The 21,270-nt window shown below is 40.6% G+C and overlaps 1 protein-coding gene and 1 long non-coding RNA gene across 2 annotated transcripts in view; one reads left to right on the top strand and one right to left on the bottom strand.

Moving 5' to 3' along the window:
• The window catches only part of agbl4 (AGBL carboxypeptidase 4), a 328,580-nt gene that overhangs the window by 43,669 nt on the left and 263,641 nt on the right, over positions 1–21,270 (bottom strand). The window lies entirely within an intron of this gene.
• Positions 658–19,292, top strand: LOC148973743 (uncharacterized). Its single transcript, XR_016146543.1, has 4 exons — positions 658–978; positions 12,735–12,786; positions 16,043–16,212; positions 17,910–19,292. It is a non-coding gene; the product is annotated as an uncharacterized LOC148973743 (long non-coding RNA).

Raw genomic sequence — 21,270 nt, 5'->3', positions numbered from 1 at the left:
AAATACAAGCAATTCTAATAAAAATGCCTGCTTTCGCAAACACCACTAATTAGCATTTTTTTTTTACACCATATGGACTCAATATTTACTAAAAACAGAAGTCTGTTATCCATCCCAGTCCACTCAGACCATTTATGTAAATTAAGCTGTGAAAAATGGGTCAGAAACAGTCATTAAAAGTTATTAAAGACAGTAAGAACTACACCGCTATGCAGAGGTTGGCCAACCATAATAGGGGTCATTTATATATAGAAGTCTAAAGGTACAGCAAATAGCCTGTTTAATTCTTGTTAATGATGACACAGAAAGAGAGATAGAACGAGTCAAAAGTTCACGTAACATTTTTGGCATAAAAAACTGAAAAATATGAAAGTGTAATTCGTAGAAAATACAAAATGCTCCAACAGAGAAGACCCTTTGTCTCTTTTTAGCTTTCTGGCAGATAGCAAAATATAACAAAATATAACAAAAATAAATGCTCCAAAAGTTTCGGCCCTTTCAAACTGTTTGGTAGATGGGATTTTAAGCTCACTGTGTGTTTAAATGAATTCCATTCTAGATACTTCATCATGAATGCAATAATGACTCCTAGATCTGTTTCCAGATATTTCATCCTCTTCTCCTCTTTTACAGTCTCCAAAATGAAATCGAGGGGAATTTAATGCAGCGTAAATCAAATCAGTCCTCCTTTGTGAGCGATGCCAGTTAGGAATGGAATGGGAATACCATTCAAGTTAATGAAAAGAAAGGCTGGACGAATGCAAGAGGACTGCCAACAAAAGCTCCTCTTTAAAAGTCTGATGTGCTTCCAGGCAGAGAAGTGAGCGTATTTTAGTCTCGGAGCATTCTGTTCCTCAAGGCGGGAAGCTACTGGAACACGCACGCGGGGCGAATTTGTTCGGCCTTCACGGATTTCTCTTATCGGATGTGCTGTCGGATGTCCGAACAGGTGCGTCGGAAAGGACTTTCACTAGCAAGGTCATCACATAACGACCAAGAATTTACACCTGTGAGGAAACAATACACTTGCAGTACATATAAGGGCGCTGTTATCACTTTCTATTAGCAGGCAAATGGATAAAATGCATGGCGTTTTAGAAGACAGACATTTAGTGGTGATGCACTAAAAATACTCAATTTGTCTTTGAACTAAAATGGGTGATTCTATTCAATGCAGGGGTAATGCATCAAGATGAAAACTAGACATGGGATGACAAATCATGCACTGTTTTTCTGTGTATGTTTGAGTCAGGGGAATATCATAGAATTAATAAGGCACACACACACACCGACACCTCAGCAGTCTGAGGAATAGCAGAACACAGGTCAATCCTCAAAGATATCCTCCTCACTTCCAGACTTGACCACGAATGAAACATTAAAATATCCATATGCATTATTCAGCAGGCTCCTTGAATATTATATCTATCCATCACTAGCTGTAAAGACAAGCATGGCCTAATACATTATGTCTATGGTGACTCGGGCTCCCGTGGGGCCGTCTTAAAGTCTGTAAGGCATTGCGAATGCTGAAGGGAAATGATTAGGACTGTACCCGAGATCATTGTGGCAGTTCAAGGAAACCTGTGTCGCCTCAGAGGCAGCTTTTACCAGGAGCAAGAGATTGGGTTTATAAAATTCTACCGCGGTAATTCAACAGCTTCAGGTAAAATATATATATATATATTTTAATAAATTATATAAATCCACCTCCACTTTGATCACAAAACACATTGTTCCGGTCCTGAATGCTGACTAGTCAATAAAGCGTTCAAGTAAAATACAGTAGCAGGCCTATTACATAACCCCCCGGTTTCACAGACAAAGTCCCAGACTAAAAATGCTTGTTTGATCTGTTTTCTTGAATCTACACTGTGCAGATTATTCTTAGCTAAAAAAACACTTAGTTCTTTCAAAAATATATGTGCTCATTAATGTATATTTACTTCGTTCAAGTAAGTATTCTCGTGAGTGTATAATATGCCATTGAAAATACATACGGGTAAGACGCCATGTTGCCCCTCCATCTTGAAAGTACATTAGCCAAAGAGGGACATACCCGTTAATTCAAGCTTCGCATTTCGCGTTTACGTTTGAGTTAACAATCATGGACGAGGTCCAACTGGAAGCCATGATAATCTTGGACCACATTGGCCACCGTAGGTGTTAAAACGAAATCGGAATTGAGAGGGACAGAAACTAATATTCACTGGATGATCATATACCTTTTCACCACTAGATGGGGGTAAAAATCACACAGTGTCATTGCGCAGTGTTTTGTCTCAAGATGCACATCAGTAATGGAATTTTTTTTCTTTTTTTCGAAGGCATATTTATAAAAACTACTTAAAAAAATCTCCAAAATCTCTGTGCATCACCATAGAGCACAGGTTTTCAAATGTTTTGATGTCACAAACCCCCAAATAATATTGCAAAGGACCCCCTTCCTAAAATATAAAAAGGTAGCTAGATTGTATAAAGGCCTAATTATTTATTTGTATTATTTTTTTTTAGTTTATTTTAATATTTGATTTAAATTACTTTATACTAAGTTGAATAGTGTGATTTCCAACCAGAATTTAGAAAGCATAATTATTGTTTTAAACATGATTATATTTCCCCCCCCCCCCCCATCATCTTTCTCTATATGCAAATACAGTATAGCTACATTTGTATCAATGTTGGTGGAAACTATCGTACATTTTTGTAAGAGTTTTCATCCTGTCACTGCACAGGATGTAGCAGAAAAACCACACTGCAGTGAACAGATGATTATCTGTCATGTAAAGCAACTGTTACCACATGGATGTGCACACACACACACACACACACACACACACACACACACTCTGCCCTCCCATGAGACTGGCTTGTCTTGTATGTCTGGTCAATAATATATCACGGCCTCTCTCGCTGTGTCCTAAACGACTCCGGTGATCGTTGAGCTCATTGCTATGTACACAAGCCTAATATGTTATTGATCTCATCTGGGTTTGTGCTGAGCTGGAGGAAATGTTGATTGCCGCTATGCAATGTTCACCCATATATATTCTAATCTGCTTCCTGGGGGCCTAAAAACACTTCAGCACGGGCTGCAATCATAAAACATTCGTCGGATTTTACAGGAAAATTTCTCTCGTCGCCCCTCTCCCCCTCTCTGTCCTTCACAGAGATGGATGGCTTTGCCATTCAGAAGTCTCAGTGGAAAGGCTCGGGTGTTTGCTGGAAATGTGAACGCTTGCGTTTCAGCATGAGCTGGGTGTGCGGGTCCATCAGTTATAAATCCCACATCGGCCCGACCCGCTGAAACAAGCCAGCGGATGTAAAACAATGCAGCAGCCTGGAGGCAAACGCTACACTTAGACGTGCGGGACAGATGGGGCGAGCCGTGTGTTTACCTTATGCTGAGCCTATACACTTCCCTCCCCATTAAAGCAAACCGCCCAGTAAGATTCATTACCAGTCACTTGCAGCGATTCCATACGGTTCTTTTCGGAATTAATACTCTGTAAGATGTATTTTTAATGTTCATTTGCGTCAGTGTTTTTATCAGCGTTTTCCAGAGGGCCCGCAGCTTAGCAGAGAGTAAATGTTTATCTTTATTTTGAGAACTGCTGCGTGAGCTCTCTTTCTTTCCTTTTTCTTGTTCTCAGAATAAATGACTGACTTGGACTCCTTTGACCTGCAGGTGGTGCTAAAGATCAACAACAAGCTTCCGAGCGTCCAATTCACCACCTCCAACCCTGCAGAAAAAAAAAACTCTTACGAAACAAGACAAATGTGCTTTAGCAATCGGAGAACTTTTTTTTCTCCACCCATTTCGCTGCATCAGTGCTTTTCTTACACTCTGTTTTCCATTGACACCCGTCAGGCATCCTGCATGACGCCTTAGGCTAATGTAAACTTTACCTTGACCGATTTTATAACCTCCCCTCTTCTGCTTACCTATAAGGACCTGGTGGGACATAAACAAGCGCTCTCTCCTATAGACGAGACAAGCTCCCAATTAGACCATAAAGCACTGGTAATGGGCTGACTCTTTTAAAAGGACTCCACAGGCCCGCTCTATATTTCCTTTAATGGTGCTGCCGGCCCGATAGCACTGGGAATCCCTCATCTCAAAGAAGATCCCACCACTCCAAATCATATGAAAGGTCAACAGCCCCGTTCGGCTCCTTCTACTGCTCCCTACTTCCATTAGGAAAGGAATGAGAGGCGGGGGCAAAACAAGAGTGAGACGAGGGAGAGGTTTTATGTTGACAACCTTGGCTGATACAACCACCTCAGCATATTTCTCACCTGAGAGCACAAGTCCCCACGTTACCGCCCGACGTGACGAAATAAAATATGTATATATGATCAGGTGTGATAAATATGCAAATGGCGTCAAAAGAGGAGAAGTGTCTGGCAAAAAGTGAAAAATCTAATGGATTTTGAAGGTTATGCAGATTGTGCAGTTCGGCTTCTCTCCTGTGGTCGATGTGCCACTTTTAATGCAAGCTGATAAGACATGAAAAGAGCCCTGACGTAACACAATTACCTGGGATCTTTAAGAGAGCTGGAACCCGAGCAGATCAAATTCAGCAGAAATGGCAGCTTCGCTCTGTTCAAGACGAGCCGAGTAAGTTTCATCACGCCGGCCCGAGATAGATGACTCAAACATGACAGGCTGCATTTATTTCTACTGTGTCCTTTCTGTAGGGTCAGACGACGCCGAATCCAAATCTGCTGCTCAACCACAGGCCCTCCATTATTATTAGCAATAGGCTACTATAATGACATGCAGAAACATACATGTCGGTCGGGCCTAAAAGTCTGCGAAAACTAGTGAAAATGCTTCTGTATTGTCTAATTTAATATTATATAAAATATCACATTTTTATTATCTTGTACTATAGAGTGCCGAAGTTACGACGTCACTCTGTAGGCCAAAACGCGTAAGTGAGTTAGCATTTTAGCACTCCCGGTTCCCTCGCTCTAAAGTCTATGGGATTTTTGAATGGGTTTTTGCTAAATCGCCTGAAATAAGGTCTGTGTTGAACAAAGCCTCTACATATTTTCACATTTTTACCTATAACATAAAACACAGTAATAACCTGCTTGTGGTTTTTTAAACTTGATTGTGTCTGCTTGTGTTTTTAAAAAAACTTTATATAGGCTTCAAAATGCATAATTGTTGGATTAACTTTTAAAGATTATCTCGATAGAAAAAACGTGTAAGGGTCACAACTCTTTGTTGAACACAGATCTTATTTTTTGCGATTTTCCAAAAGTCTATGGGGAAAATGCATTGCTTTTCGATTGAGGGAACCTATGCGCTGCTAGCTTCCGAGTTGTCCTACAAAGTGACATCATCACTTTGGCACTCTATCATCATGGCAAGCCAGACCCACATCCAGATCAAACTCACAAATGGCGAACCTTAATCCAAAGGGCGGGATAAAAGGTTGTCTTTCAATATCCCTCTGCACGCCATAGGATAGCGCTAACCAACCAGAGCAACTAATGGCTGTGGCTGAGTAAGTCCCATGCATTTTCCCACCAGCGGAGCTTGATATATTAAACTTTTACCGTATCCGGTCATCAAAACTCCGAACACCTCTTCCTTTTTTCCCGAATGACTTAAGAGACGTTCTCTTAACTCCAAGACTTCCAGAGTCGCGGCCAAAGCCGGTTCGAAAGACCGCTGTTCGCCAGCATTATCTTGTTTGTTTTCAAGTAGCAGGGAAATCACCAATGAAAAATCACGGCGCAGAACCATCACAACTCTGCCGTCATTGTGTTAAGCCCGCCCACCAACTCTATACACGATGTGATTGGCCTGACCAGAGTTTGGTTTTTCCACTTCGAAAGCCAACGGAGAGTTGCTAGACCACACTGGCTGCAAAATGTTTTTGCGCCTGCTAGGGTGCGTCTAGATTTCTAGGCTACTATTATCCTATACCATAGTTTTCTGGACATGATTCCACTACAGAAAAATTATGCTTTTTAGACTTGGCTTTTTAGACAATGAAAACAACAAGGACATCATGCTTTCTATGATATATATGAGATGGTACTAATATGATATATGATATACATACGCATTGATTTTTTTGATAAAAGTATGGTATATATATACATATATATTGTATATATGCATAAGTATCATATTAGTAGCATCTTATATACTACTACTATTACTGTATCATGCTACTGTCACAGTACTTTTCTGTAATAACAGATACAGTAAACATACAGCGAATATATTTGCCAAACCGCTTTTTATGGTCGCCAAAAGAGTGCATGAGAAAAGTCTCATTAGTGGGAGGAATACTGAGTCCTGTGCCCCTCTCAACCTCCACCCCATGACAACGTGGGCCTTCTTCCTCCAAAAGCATTCAGTTATTCCACACGGCACCCGGCACCTTCACGCTGGAGTGAATCAGCATCAGTTTGCAGCAGCAGTGGAATGACACGCTCACCCGTGTGTGCGTCATATCAGCCGACACGGACTAGCTGTAAATTGTCAGTAGTGTTAAATTTATACAGGGTGCAGGCTGCCGTATGGGTGCTGGAGCCGAACCGCCATCAACCTCCCTCTTTCTCTCACTCCCATCTCACTTTATTCTTCAAGGACAGGGCTTTAAAAGAAATAGAGCTTTACGCCTGCGGATTCCTGCCTGTGTACAGGTCAGGTAGAAGCAGAACAGGCAGTATGCGCCGCGTCTCCTCACGGATTTTCTCTAACCACGGGGTCGTAAACCATTTTTTCACCCCTGGGCTCCTCTACGCTACTCTCTCACCTCAAAGCATCAGACCAGCTCTTCAATCTGAGAGATCTGATTCTATTCAAACGCCGCCTCGCTGAAAGAAACCCCTTGAATACATCCATCTCATTCTTTTGCATCGCATTTATCGCCGGCAGTGGGGCAGATCTGGGCCAGAGCAAAGCCAGACTGTCAAAGGACCGTGTCTGAGTCAAAGTCAAGGGGATAACGGAGGTCAGACCAAAGGAGAAAGGAAAAGCAAAAGTGCACGGCTGGGTCAACAGCCCGCTCTGCGCGATGCCGAGTCAGAACTGAGCCTGCAAGTGGGAGCTGAAGTGAGCAATCAAGAGCCAGAGAGATTTTGGTTCCCACAATGCACTGTAAGAAGCGAGTCACTCCAGAGGATTACAATGGCATGTTATGACACTAGTATCAGACAGAGCTGAAGAGAGATGGAGAGAGAGCCAAACCCAGCATGTAAATACAACTCTGAACCCTCTTAAGCCCCGTAGATGGTCCGGAGGGATAAAAGCACAGAGCGCGGGGTGATTAGAGATCGATTTACTGCAATCAAGAACCCCCTCTTTCACCCACGCTCATCTCTGTGAAATGGAGAGATCTCTGTTCTCGACAATTTCAAGACAATTGAGGTTGAGAGAGGTGGAGGAAGTGTCAGCGGAAAGGCTAGAGAGGGACAAAGAAAGAGAATCAAAAAGTGAGAGAAAGAAAAATAGTCATTTAATGGGTGGTCATTGCTGGTTGCTTGTTTTAGGCAAAAGATGCGTGTTGCCAAAATGGCGACTAATTAGCTTAATAAGGAAAGGTCAACCTGTGATCCGCCCCCGGCAGAAACAGAGGACTTTGAGAGTGAGCCATTCAATCAGAAAGGAAAAAAAAAGAATTTGAAACTTTGAAAACTTTGAAAATGTATGAATGTCATTGCTTTGGAACACGGGAAAAATCACAAACCAAGTGAAATTTATTTTAAAGAGAAATAAAAAGTTTACTAGGTGTTAAATTTCAAAACAGTCTATTAAATCAACAGCAAATTCCTGAGACGCTTTCCTGTTAATGTGACATACCTGTGTGAACTTAAGGGAGAAATTACTTTCAGAACCAAACTTTCAAAATTCAGAACTAAAGAATTTCTAGGCCCTGTTTACACCTAGTATTAAGATGTGTTTTGGTCGATCGGATCACAAGTGGATGGCGCTAAATAAAAAAGCGTTTAAAGCGTCTAAAGCGTTTTCAGGTTGTCCGCTTTCGACCACTTCCAGAAATGCATTCGATACTTTTTGTAGTGTAAAGTTAACGCTCATGTAATTGAATGTGTATTATGTGTATAATTAAATGTGTATCTATCTATCTATCTATCTATCTATCTATCTATCTATCTATCTATCTATCTATCTATCTATCTATCTATCTATCTATCTATCTATCTATCCATCCATCCATCCATCCATCCATCCATCCATCCATCCATCCATCCATCCATCCATCCATCCATCCATCCATCCATCCATCCATCCATCCATCCATCCATCCATCCATCCATCCATCCATCCATCCATCCATCCATCCATCCATCCATCCATCCATCCATCCATCCATCCATCCATCCATCCATCCATACAATCAATTGAAATTCTATTTTATCGTTGAAATTAGAAGTAATTCTGCATCCTGTTTTTCCAAATTCGTCAACTGAATAGTATTTTACAAGGCATTATCAATTCAGTTCTGAATGGTGAACGACCCTACTTCATACACACAAAAAAACACTGCTTGCAAATGACACTTGGTTTGATATTCTGTTATCTAATACACTGATATTCATACATTTAAGTGAGGCTTAAGAGTGTAAATATTTTTGTGGCCACAATATAGTTAGATGATGGAGAGAAAGAAATGATGATTGTGAAAAAAAACATCCTTTGGCATCAACTGACAAATCCAATACCATCTTTCAATCCTTTTAACATATGAGCTTTCACAGATGACAGACCATGTGAAATTGGGACTTGAAAAAAGAAAGAAGAAAGAAAACAGCAAGCTGCCTCTTGACATTAAGGAGAATAACAAGAGAGAAAGAAGGAGACAGACAGATAGAGAGGGAGAAATCTGTCATGCTTAAAGCCCTTTTGCCAAATTGCTCGCCCTCGATTTGGCAGCATTGGTCATAGTCTCCCTCCACTCTCCCCGACTCCTGCCTCGTCCCTTCAAAACAGAAAGAGAGGTGGAGAGAGAAGAAAGAATGCCAGTCTGTGCTCTGAACGACAGGGAATCAGAGAGAGGCAATAATAGGGCTTTTTGAAGAATGCACGACTGAACTTTATGGCTGCCTTGCTTGAAAGGATGAGTTACAAACGAGAAGAAAAAAGCAGTGGTGATTTCTTTGGGATATGCCCCTAGCTGTGCTGCCCCCTTCGTACGTGACAGTGGGGGGCTAGAAGGACATGTGGGGGTAACCGCTTGCCACTTGACAGCCAACCACTGCTACGGTGGAACCGAGTTCGGTGCTGCCGTGGAAACAGGCCTAGATTGAAGCAAGCATTGAGCAACCACAAAGGTAAACCTAGCATGAGATTCAAGATCCTTGTAGAGGCAGATGCACAGCATTGCTGCAAGAGAGAGAAAGAGAGAGAGAGTGAAGGTACAATCCTCAAGATACATTCCTTTCTTTACATATATGTAACCCCTCTGGTCCTACACGCCCCGCTCTGTGCGGGCCTTGAACCAACAATGGAAGGATGGAAGGAACGCAGTCTCTAGCGTTAGTTGCTTTAGATCAGGGGAGTGAGGTTTACAGCTCTTACTAGCTGGCCTCCGTTACACTAACCCCCCCTAAACCTCTCTCCTACCCAGGTCACAGCACCAATGTATCCCCTCAGGTCCTACTCACCCCGCGATAATGAGGGACTCTAACCAGGGTCTCCGGCGTGGGAGGTGGGCGCTCTAACAAGGAGGTTAAAGACAGCAGTCTCTACAGGTAGTCGCTAGTGCACCTGTTGAGATCAGGGGAGTGAGGTTTACCTGCACAGATCTTACTAGCTGGCTCCGTTACATATGTAAAATGTCATTTCAATCAAGCAGTCTAAAGTCTAGTCATCACTGTAGCTTATTCCAAGAACCACCCACTTACTCACCATTAAATGTATTATAAACGCAACGATTCCAGAAGTAATTTGAAAATATTAAAATGAAATTATTGTGATTATTATATTATATATATACACAGCAATATAATTAATATATTAAACTACAATAGAAAACAAAACATCTATTTATTTTTTAGATTTGTTTTTAAGATTTTGTCATATGAACAACCAAACAATAAATACACAGATTTAAGTCCCACAAGTTATGTGCTCGATTCACTAAAATAAACCGACTTACATTTATTTATTTTTTTTCTTTGTAATAAGCACTTTAAGTTTGCTATTTAAAAAGTGTAATTTTTTTGTTGAATTGTATTTTTTAAAACATCCGCGCAGAATGTGATGTCAAATTGTGACTGTTTCGGCATGTGTAGAAAGGATTCGTCCACTCTGCTCCAGAGTGAACCCCTTCGGTGTTATGTAAAGGCCCTGATACACTCAGAGCAAAGTTCTTTTTTGTTCTTCGCTAAGTGGTAAAAATGTGTTTGAAATACGTGAGCAGCGATATCCTGTTAGCGAACATCCAACAGCGCCCACACTGCTGAGAGCAGAGTTTAAATGAATATGCCACTACCCGTTACGTAATCGCCACAGACAAAGGGGTAAAATTCCCTTTGGCAAGCTATTTCGAACTCCCAAAACAAATACCGGGGTCTTAAGGTTTTTCGTGTTTATTTTTATCTTACGTTTCGATATCAAAAATATCGATAATGTTGAAAAATGAGATGTGCAGTCAGGTGTGTATGCTGTTTAAATGAGTGTTCACACAGATACATATGTTGATCAATTCTGTGCAATCTGTAATCAAAGCATTAGACTCACAGTCGGTTTCTCACTGTGGATTTATGTTCTTGCATCACTGTTGAATATGTATTGCAGGAAACTCTTGAGAGTATGGTATTCCATCTGTACTGGCTGTATATTTAACTAGTGAATCCAGCCAGCTCATGGCATTTTTGTGTGCAATATATGTACCAGACGGTCAGTGAATGGATTGTGGGTGGTCCGTGGGCATGCGTCTGAGACTATGTAAGGCATAACTAACCTGGTGCATGCAATAACAAACCCTTGCAATCTCGAAAGGTCACTTGGATCATGTCAGGCTCGATACAATTTGTGCTGAAACACATCTCCGGCTGGGACAAAGCAAGTAATTTTACACACTTCACCTACTCAGATTCCAGGAAAAGCTCGGGCTGTAAGCGCAGTTGAAAGAAAGATGCCTTTTTTAATATAGGTTATTAGTTTCCTGCCCCCCATAGAGTTCTAAATAATTTCTGAAAGCAACAAAGTCCAGACGGGAAACCTCTATCTGCACCCAACTTTATTACGCAGTTACAGCTCCGAGGTTTAATTTCTCGCATGATTTTTTCTTTTTTTTTTGCCTCTTATTTCTTCATTTTTTCATCCCTTTTCTCACTACATAGTGAGATCCCTGACACTCAATTTACAGCCTCACCATCTCTGTCAATCTCAATCTTATACTCTCTAAAAATATATATTCACACACAGACCTCGCTTTTGGCCAGGGGCGGCAATTGTGGATGGCAAACTATTTTCTTGAAAGCTCTTTCTCTTTCTCTGGTGCCTCACTCACCGGGTTGTCAGTGGTTTATTGATCAAGCACTGAGAGAAGAAGGTCTTTCAGATCTCTCTCTCTCTCTAATCAGGAGAGAGAGAGCACTTTTGGATGGAGCATAAACTCAACATGGTCATTTCTCAGATGTCACTGATCAGAAGAAGACTACAAACACAAAAGACAAGGAAAACACAAACACGTTTGTTTTCACACTGAGGACTTTCCATTGACTTCTATTGTTTGTATTGCCTATTGTCTGTATGTTTGTAATTTATTATTACAATTTTATTAATAATTTTTTAATAAAATATAACTACAAACAAATCAAAAGGATCTTAAGTAATTTAACTGGTGCTTGACACTCTCTCCATTATTACACACTGCAGTCAAGCAGCAGATCAGCAAAAGCAAACTACTAGATAAAACACACATCAGAAATGTTAAACCATAGTTTTAACTGCTATCCTTTTCACTTTACATTAATTACCTCTTCAAACTTGCAATCGACCAGCCCACTCCAACTCTGACTGCAACCATTTAATGTAAATGTATATTATTTCTATTCAAGACATGAAATCAAAATTCATTCAAAAACACAGATTCATTTAGGAATGAAACAAGTGCCTGAGTCATTGAATCATTCACTCAAAAACACAAAAACCACTATAGCATGACTAGTGTGAAAATCTTTTCTATCAAACTATAAAAGCAACGAGCAAACTTACTCAAAAACAACAACATAATCTGGTTCATATGAAATGTTTAGTCAGTCCTTAATGTAAAGGGCAGAAAGTATTTACTTGAAAGCAGAGGAAAACGTTTGGCTAGACATTGAGAATTGATCAAGAGTCGTTGTAAAGGGCACGGACAGAGTTTGTGCTTAGCATGTCCAACTGCACACTTTTAATTTAGCTGAGTTTGGTTTTAAAGAGACAGATGCCAGGTGCCCTTTAAGTCGAATACGTTTGCCATTTCCTTTACAATGATACAAGCAAATTTAATAACGGCCTCCAGGGCTTACTGCAGCCACAGTTGTGTGGGATGCATTTAGTCTGACTTTGATACAGATTAATGAAATGTCACTTAATTGAGGGGGATTTGCTTGTTGAAAGAGGGTCCAATTTCAGCCCTTGTGTCACATTTAGCCCGGGAGGTGATTGATAGAGTTGACTGTTGACCGCACCGAACCGGGTCACAATTACACAACATTTCCTTCTCTCTCTCTCAATCTCTCTCTCTCTTCAGCCCAAGGAGCCGCTTTTCCCTACAGCACATGAAACATGCTCACACTTTATTGGTATGTATGTTGTGGGACTTTCTACTGAGGGAAACAGAGTGAGGAAGGAAAGAGCTCTTATGAGATGTGTATTTCTCTCTGAGGAGTTTGCTGTATTCCTTGCCTGAACAGATACACTTTAAACCTAAAGGCTTCAAAACGAGCAGAGTTTAAGCTGTTCAACAAAAGACAGGCCCTGAAGGATCTCACCGAATATGTTGACACGAACAGCGGATTTCCAAATGTATATGGCATTCTGGGGTTTAAGACGGGCAGAGGAAACTGATATCATGATGAATATATCTCTTTTCAATTAGATAGTTGGTTAGTTCATTCCTCTTCCAACATGAATATTCAGGACAGGTATATTTTTGAATAATGGGCCTGTGTGGTAGTATTAACACAAGAGTATTTGTACTGGTAACATCTGCTCTTACCTCACAGCATATTTAACAGCTTAGTCTGAATATATATATGCATAAATGTGCTCTCGATGCACCCTCAGCATTTATTTTAAACTCAAACAGCAGCAACAACGCAAATGTCTGAAATGCCATCTGCGGCAGTACAAATGTGCCAATGTAAAGGCCATGGCAGTGAGTTCAATCCCAACCACGGCCCTTAAAACCAGACGGGGTAAAAATAGAAGATGAATTCATTTTCAGGGCAAAAATGGGGAAAAAAAACTGGAGCATGCAGTAATTATGATGAATGACGAGAGAGCAAAATAAAATCCACAGAAGTCAATGCATCAAAACGTCTGTATGCATTTCCTTGACTAAACTTAAATGCAAACTCACCCTGAATTTGTTTGAGCTTGTGAAAAAAACAGAAAACACAGTTGATTTAATGTGCTGAATATAAAAAATAAAAATCATAATATGAATAATATGTGCATTCGTTTCCTTTTTTTTCTGTGATCCTAACGCACAGATGTCCCTTTATTAGCTTCTAATAAGAATATAAGTCGATAGAATGGTAATATCTTTGGTCCGCCCGCACACTGGGATAATTGTACAGTTGGGATTTTGCTTTAAGAGTTGTTCATCTCCCACAGGGGAAGATGCTATTAGCTCATCGCTCTTCTCAAAAGGCTAGGCTGCTCACTCACTCATTCCAATGAATATGCATTAAGGGTAATAAAATTCCATATGGAGCAAACACACAGTGGGCTGCCATTTTGTGAGAATGCACGTTTGCATATTAGAAGCAGTTTGTTAAGACAATGCAGTGAGTTAGCATTCAGCTACCGTACAAGTTGCAGTTTGTTTGTTGATGTTTACAATTGGAGAGCGAATTCCTCACCCGAGAAGCAGATTTGTAACACTTTAAATATAATTGTGTGAATTTACAATATCTGACAACTAGCTGCTGTACTTTCACAGTAAGTCTTACAATACTACAGAAGATCTAGTAGATAAAATGGGGCTACAAATTTAAGAATCTGTTTAAGATCTCCTGAAAAAACTAAGGTAAAGTAGATTGTATTTAGCATTTAAAGTAAAGATGATGACATCAGATGAATGATTATGTTAAGTAAAGTTTCTAGCAAGAGGTTTCTGCCAGTTCCTGTTCTTTTTATTGCAAGTCAAATTAGGCAGATTACTGACATGTATGGCAGATTACTGACATGTATATTGTATTTTTTACATGTAACGTAGGTAAAAATACAATAGATACCAAGTTGGACCTTGATGACTGGAGCAAACAAACAGCAAGTGCTTAATAAAGAATTCTGCTGAAGACACACAGAGTCTCCTGGTCTTTGCTTAGAGCATTTTACCAGCAAAACCAAGGTCATGGGGTCGACCCATGTGTGTGTGAGAAATAAACATACTCCTTGAATGTAAAATGTAAGTCGCTATGAAAAAAAAAATCTGATAAATGCATAAACAAGTTGTTAACACTTGTAGTTTTTTATCTGGCTTAAAAAACTATGTTGGGAAAGTAGTCTAAAAGGAAAGTTCACCAAAAAAAGTATATTTGCAACGACTTTTGGTCATATTCGCCCCACTCCAAACAGCACTCGAACCGGTATCTTCGACATGGGAGGTGGACACGGTAACCTCAGTCTCTAGTGTCAGTTGCTAGAGCGCCTCTTGAGATCAGGGGAGTGAGGTTTACACGCAAAGCTCTTACTAGCTGGCTACCATTACACTAAGCCCCCCTAAACATGACACCAAATGTAACCAGTCCCGGGACCATAGTCCGATAAGGACCATAGTCTCGAGCATCAGTCGCTAATGCACCTGTTGAGATCAGGGGAGTGAGGTTTACACACACAGCTTTTGTTAGCTGCCTCCGTTACATATCCCTTACCTTTTAAAAGATTGTGGTAGGTTAATTTGTTTAAGGTTCTTGCTCTTATGGTCACAACAGCTGCATTTATTTGATAGTGAGGAGTAATATTGTGAAATATTATAACATTTTAAAATGACCTTTCTATTTCAATATATTTTAAAATGTAATTCGGCAGAGCTTAATTTTCAGCAGCTATTCTTTAGTGTCATTTGACCCTTCAGAAATCATTCTGATAATTAATATCTCAATATTTTTGTTTAAACAATGAAAAGCATTGATATGAAATAGAAATCTTTACTGTCGCAAACACACACAAAAAAAAATCATACTAACTGCAGTATTTTGAACGGTATTGTATTATATGTACATACGTACATACTGTATACTGTACATTCTAGAAGATTCAAGTTTAAATAAAAATCTAATAAAGTTCAAAGTCAAAGGGAACATGACTGCCAAAACCGTGACTTCAAACGAAAATCCACTTCTTACAGTACGACTTGACCGAAACTGACCGAGCCACGCATTCATTCTGTAAAGTTCTCAACACGCCGTTTAACTGTGAGATATGATATTCATTCTTAACTGTTAAGTGAAATATTTTACGGTGTATAACACAACTTTCTTCTAATGTAAAAATCACAGAGAAAAGGGCTGAACCTACAAAACGAGAATCTTCATCATACTCTCAATTCCCCCGGTTACCTGCGATGGTAGGCACGGAAGGAAGGCGTGGATTTGGTGATTACCGCGTTGCCATGGCAATTGGCAGGTCAGGCGGAATGGGGCGTAAAAAGGGCCCACGTTTGAAGTAGTAAGTCCTTTCATAATGCTTTGATCAGGGATATGTTTGTAGTGGGGGCAAACCTGAAGAACAAATAGGACTTCAGAAAGATCAGCTATCTGTTCAGTAACGTTCAGCCTCTAAGGAAACAGAAAAAACCCTCAGCCGATAATCACTGACTTTTTTATGCAGATTACAGAGGGAAGAAAGACAGAAAAAGCTTGGTTTGGACCGACAGAGGGGGAGTATAAGGAAGAAAAAAAGACACTGCTGCGGGAGAAGACGTTCTTTGACTCTACCCGTCTTGCGGATGCTATCCTTATATTTGCACAAAGACGCTGCCAGATGAAATTCATTGTAAGGTAAATACTTACACAGCACACATGTGTGTGTGTTTCCCACTCAGCACTCTTAAAACACTAGAAAATGTAATTGAAATACAAAGCTAGTGCATGTTGCAGCAGTTAAGTGTAAATTTTTCAACCACCGAAAAGCTTCACGCATCTCTATATGTGGGTGTGTGATTGAGTATGTTTTAGTGACTGTCAGTAGGTGTGCGACTGCACGGTCTGCAATAACTCCATGTGCCTGGTGCCACCACAGTAAAGCCATTAGATCTCAGCAGGAGAGCCACAAGTACTTTAGTGCTGTAGGTGTGACCCAAAGCCCCCAACCTCCTCCATCACAAAGCCGAGGACGGTGGAAAACTAACCAGGACAGGACAGAACGCAGTTGGGGGGCTACAGGTAGGGTGTGGGTAGGATACTGATTTCCCCTTTCTCATGTCTCAAACCATCCTGAAATCACGTTGTTCTCTTGCTAAAAATACCCAAGCAAGTTAACTCCCCTCTGACACTTCACAAGAGAACACTGGGTACTTCATGAGAGTGTACTCTTGATTTATAATTGTGCCTTTCACTCGTTCCGTCTTAAAGCAACACTGAGTACGATTTTTTTTTTATCTTAAAATACTGTTTTCAAAATCGTTTCAGTGGTTCATCAAGTCGTAACAGGGTCAAAGGCACTTCTGGATTCACTTTGAAGTCCTTTATCTGCTATAACCACGCTACGTAAGACTGCCAGATCGAGACGCGTTTCTGTAGTTCTAATGATACATAAGAAAAACTACAAATTTGACTTTACGTCAAGCGTTACAATAGTCATTATTTTGTATTTCTTCGTTTCTGATGTCGCAATACACAGCCCATTCTCACCCCCAAGGCGTCACTTAACTGACGCCTTGGGAAGCATTTGGACATGCTTCAATATCTGACGCTTTAGGCGTCAGATATTGACGCCCTAGGATCGCGTGTACCCTACCCCCACCCCACACCTAAACCTAACCGCGTCCTCTAACTGACGCTTTCCTTTAGCGTCAGTTAGATGACGCCGTAGGATCGCGTAATGTAAGTGATGCTAAAGGGCGCCTAAAACGTCAAATATTGAAGCATGGTCAAAGGTGACGCCTTGGGGTGAGAATGCGTTGCAATACATCATACTTTCATGAAATCATGCAACATACTCTACCTTGTCTGTGGACATCGTTCATTCGAAAGCCGGTGCTGGAAAAACAACGAGCGTGCGTACGACAGTACGCTGAGGTAGGCTAACTTATTTACGACAGCGGTAATGGACAATTACGTTTCCAACCTGTAGGGAGACCACAGAAAAGTTACTTGGTGTTGCTTTAAGGAACGCTTTAAGGCTAGAACGGAGAAAAAGCACATGGTGCAGGATTACATGGCCTTTTAAGTCTGATCTTGCAAAAGAAAACTCAATTGAGGTCCTTCGCCATAATAAACAGTGATCTTCTTCTCGATAAAATATTAGCTTTGTGACTTCCCCTCCTCCTGTTAAGAGTTTCCAGGGACCGCAGTCCACTGAGAATATGGAAAAGGCAGGATTGTGGTTGCATGGCGGGAGCATCAGATAGGATAATGTATTATTAAAACCCCCAATGTCTCAGTGTTTTATATAATCAGCAGCAGAGCAGACACGCTCTACTTACGGCTTTGTTGCCTGCCGTCTCATCTAATCCATACCGCCTTTGCTCTCGCAGAATTTTCATGAGCGCTCCGAGGAGACCGAGTCTCAGCGGTAAACTGGGGGACGGAGCAGGTATCTCACAGAAGGGGGGACAGAGACGGGATTACATGCAAGTGGCTTACAGTACAGTCAGTGGAAAATTGGTAATTATCTTAGGCACTCAAACTGAACAAATAAATGCTTTGGCCATGTTCTGTCTCGCAGAATGGCAGAGCGGGCTCTAAATGTGAGCCTATCTCCAAAACATTCGGCATGAGAGCACGGGCCGCATTATGAACCGGTGCGAAATACTAATGAAATATTAGTTGTTTGCCTCGTGTGTCAGTGAGATGAGCCTGGGCATGTTCCCAAAGGCAGACCTGTCAGCGGACTGGGGAAGAAGGAGAGGAAGAGCAAGACAGACAGGATGAGGAGGCCTTGACCTTTACTGTCAGTCGAGAGAGAGGGACAGCGACAGTGAAGGAGGGAGAGAGATCAAGAGAGAAAAGAAGCCCCAGAGCCCCCTGACTCCTTGTCTTACACCAGTCATCCGCTGGGACACATCATTCTGACCTGCTCTGATCCATGGCTGCTCTGCTCAACAGCTTTCCACCAATCAGCAGGCAGAACGTCTCGTGACTGCCACACACGTCTGCACAGGAGACGAAGTGCACTGCTTAAAGAGCACAGTTCGGATCAGCAGAACTTTGTTGTGTTTGCTGCAAATGTCACTAAAGGTACATTAAAATGGTTTTCAAAGAAATGCTTTACATTGGCTGCATTTATTTGATACAGTAAAACAGTAGCATCGTGAAATATTAGTACAATATTTTTCATTTTAATGAAAGTAATTAAAGTAATTTTATTCATTCTCCTTGAGAAATCATTTCGATATGCTGATTGGTGCTCAAAAAAACATTATCAACGTTGTCCGGGTTATTATTATTATTTTTTTTAGAAACGCCAATAGATTTCTTCAGGGTCCTTTGATGAATTTGAAATAGACATTTTTTCATAATGTTATACATTTAATTACAGTCATTTCTGATCAATTTAATCCATCCTTGCTGAAAAACATTTTAATTTCTTCAATTAAAAAAAAAAATCTTATTGACCCCACTATTGAAATTATATATTGTGTATGTAAATATGACTTTTAGTGATGTTTTATTGTAGTAATTTTGGTGTGATTTATTTGGACTGACGGTTGTAATGAGGAATGTTTGAGCGACTAATTATATTTTATATTACATATTTTGTATTGTAATTCACCTGCTCAGGGACTACAGATGGAAACTAGCTTAAGCTAAATCTGGTGCAAAGCATCTCTTTGCACATTGTCCCTGTTGAAATAAATAACTTATATTATGCTAAGGCAAGCATCTTTTTTTTTCTTCTACTTTGTATCATGCCCAACACCTCTTAATCAGGAGCAATTTTTTCAATTTATTTTTAATTCATGCTAACACCATCACTGAATGAATTTTATTATATCTTGACAACTAAAGCTTCTAAAGTGTAAAAAGATAATAACGCATCTAGGGGATTGTTTTTACTCTATAATAATCTCAGGCAACTTTTTCTTAACTGTTTAGTCTTCGCATTGTTTTAGGAAAACAGTTTGACAACTTGACACATACAAAAGGGTCCGATAGAGGGACAGGAAAGGAATTTTTTTTCCTAAACACATCAACAGAGGACAGAAGCACATCCACTTAGACAGTGGCCATTATCCACACCTCTGCTGTGTTTCACTATGAACAGGGGTGATGTTTTTAGCTAGCTGCACAAAAAGATCTTATACTGAATTACCAAGCTGTGTGGATGTAGAGTAAGTAATTGTTGTGTTTATTCTAGTGAAATCACACACGCATATTTAGATATGCAGATATTCTCTGAAAAGAGCTTCCTCCATAACGGGCAGCTGTACAGTAGGAGTAATTGCAGGGCTTGTGGCGTTTTAATCCGCTCTCACTTCTTAGCAATCCACAATACAGTTTACCACAACACTGCTGTTGCCCTACATGCATAAGATCAAGCAGTGGAATTCAGTGAGTTTTTTTCTCTCTTTTACAGTAAATCATACTCTCATACTCTTAAGCTGTTTTCACACTTGGTTTGATTGCTAGGTTTCAACTTGAGTTCAATTCTACCCTCTCCCTGCAGGTCTTTTTTTTCCCCACAAATAATATTGCATTATTTGGTTCTGAAATGAAGTGTGGTACATTTCGAGTCATCTATTTAAGTGCTACCGGCAGCTTCTTACCACTGTAGCTATAGCTGTCAATTCATAAAAAAAAGAGTCAAAAATGGAAACCATTGTTCACGTCCTTTTCCCCTCATGTTTTCATGCCTTTGATTTACAAGAAACAGCATTTGCAATGTTACTGGAAATGTGCAGACTTTTGCACAAATCTATCTTCGTAAGGTCATTCATTGATACAATGCAATCTCTAGCTCCATCACAACTAAGTGCATAACCCAAGCCCTTGCTTACACTACACCTACTCAAAACCAAGTCTTGATCCTCAAACAGGCCTTTAAATGGCTCTCAGAAACTAAACACTTTGTCAAACGGGTTCGGGTCTTCACTGTGAGAAATGATCTTACTGTCATTCTGCGTACCCTGCTCTCGCTGATGTCCACTGAGTAGAGACCAGCACTGAACCTCAAGCACCACAGAAACCCCCAGAACATTCAGCAGTCAGAGCGCTTCAGATGGCCCAATAACAGGAGCACGTATGACAGCTCTCAACACGGGACATTACTTTGTCCTGTGCTGTGGGAGGGAAAGCAGGTGTGTGTTGTGGTGTGACAAAACCTGAGGTGACAGCTTGTGTTTTCATTCGGCCCCCCGCAGGACACAGTATAGCGGTTCGGTCACGCTGCATCAATCTCGCTCGCTCTTCGTTTCTTTATACCATTTATTCTCCTGGGCTTTCTCGCTTTAATTCCATTAACATAATTCTTATTTTTATCAGCTTCTTTCCATCTCAGGCCATTTCACATGACTTGCATGTGTAAACAGTGAAGAAACATGGTTTTTCGAGGATGGTGTGCCAATTATATTGATCTACCCAATAGCTTAAAACATTCCCGAGGATGGCATGTCAATTATATTGATCTACCCAATAGCTTAAAACATTCTTATTTTTATCAGCTTCTATCCATCTCAGGCCATTTCAACCCGGGTCTCTCGCACCAAAGGCATGTGTCTTATCCACTGCGCCTTCACCACCACATATAAAATAAACCAACGTTATTTTAATTCCTTTGCAATAGATTTTTGAGGCTCAGCCTTGCCTTCTCGGACAGATAGCCACTGCCAACGTTGCCCAAAGCATTGATGAAGTGAAGCTGACAGCTACAGTCTACCATGTAGGTCATCCAATGTA

The sequence above is a fragment of the Pimephales promelas genome, chromosome 14 (genome assembly GCF_988280905.1).
Source record: "Pimephales promelas chromosome 14, fPimPro1.hap1.1, whole genome shotgun sequence".
NCBI classification, from domain to species: Eukaryota; Metazoa; Chordata; class Actinopteri; order Cypriniformes; family Leuciscidae; genus Pimephales; species Pimephales promelas.
This window is presented reverse-complemented; position numbering and strand designations above follow the sequence as displayed.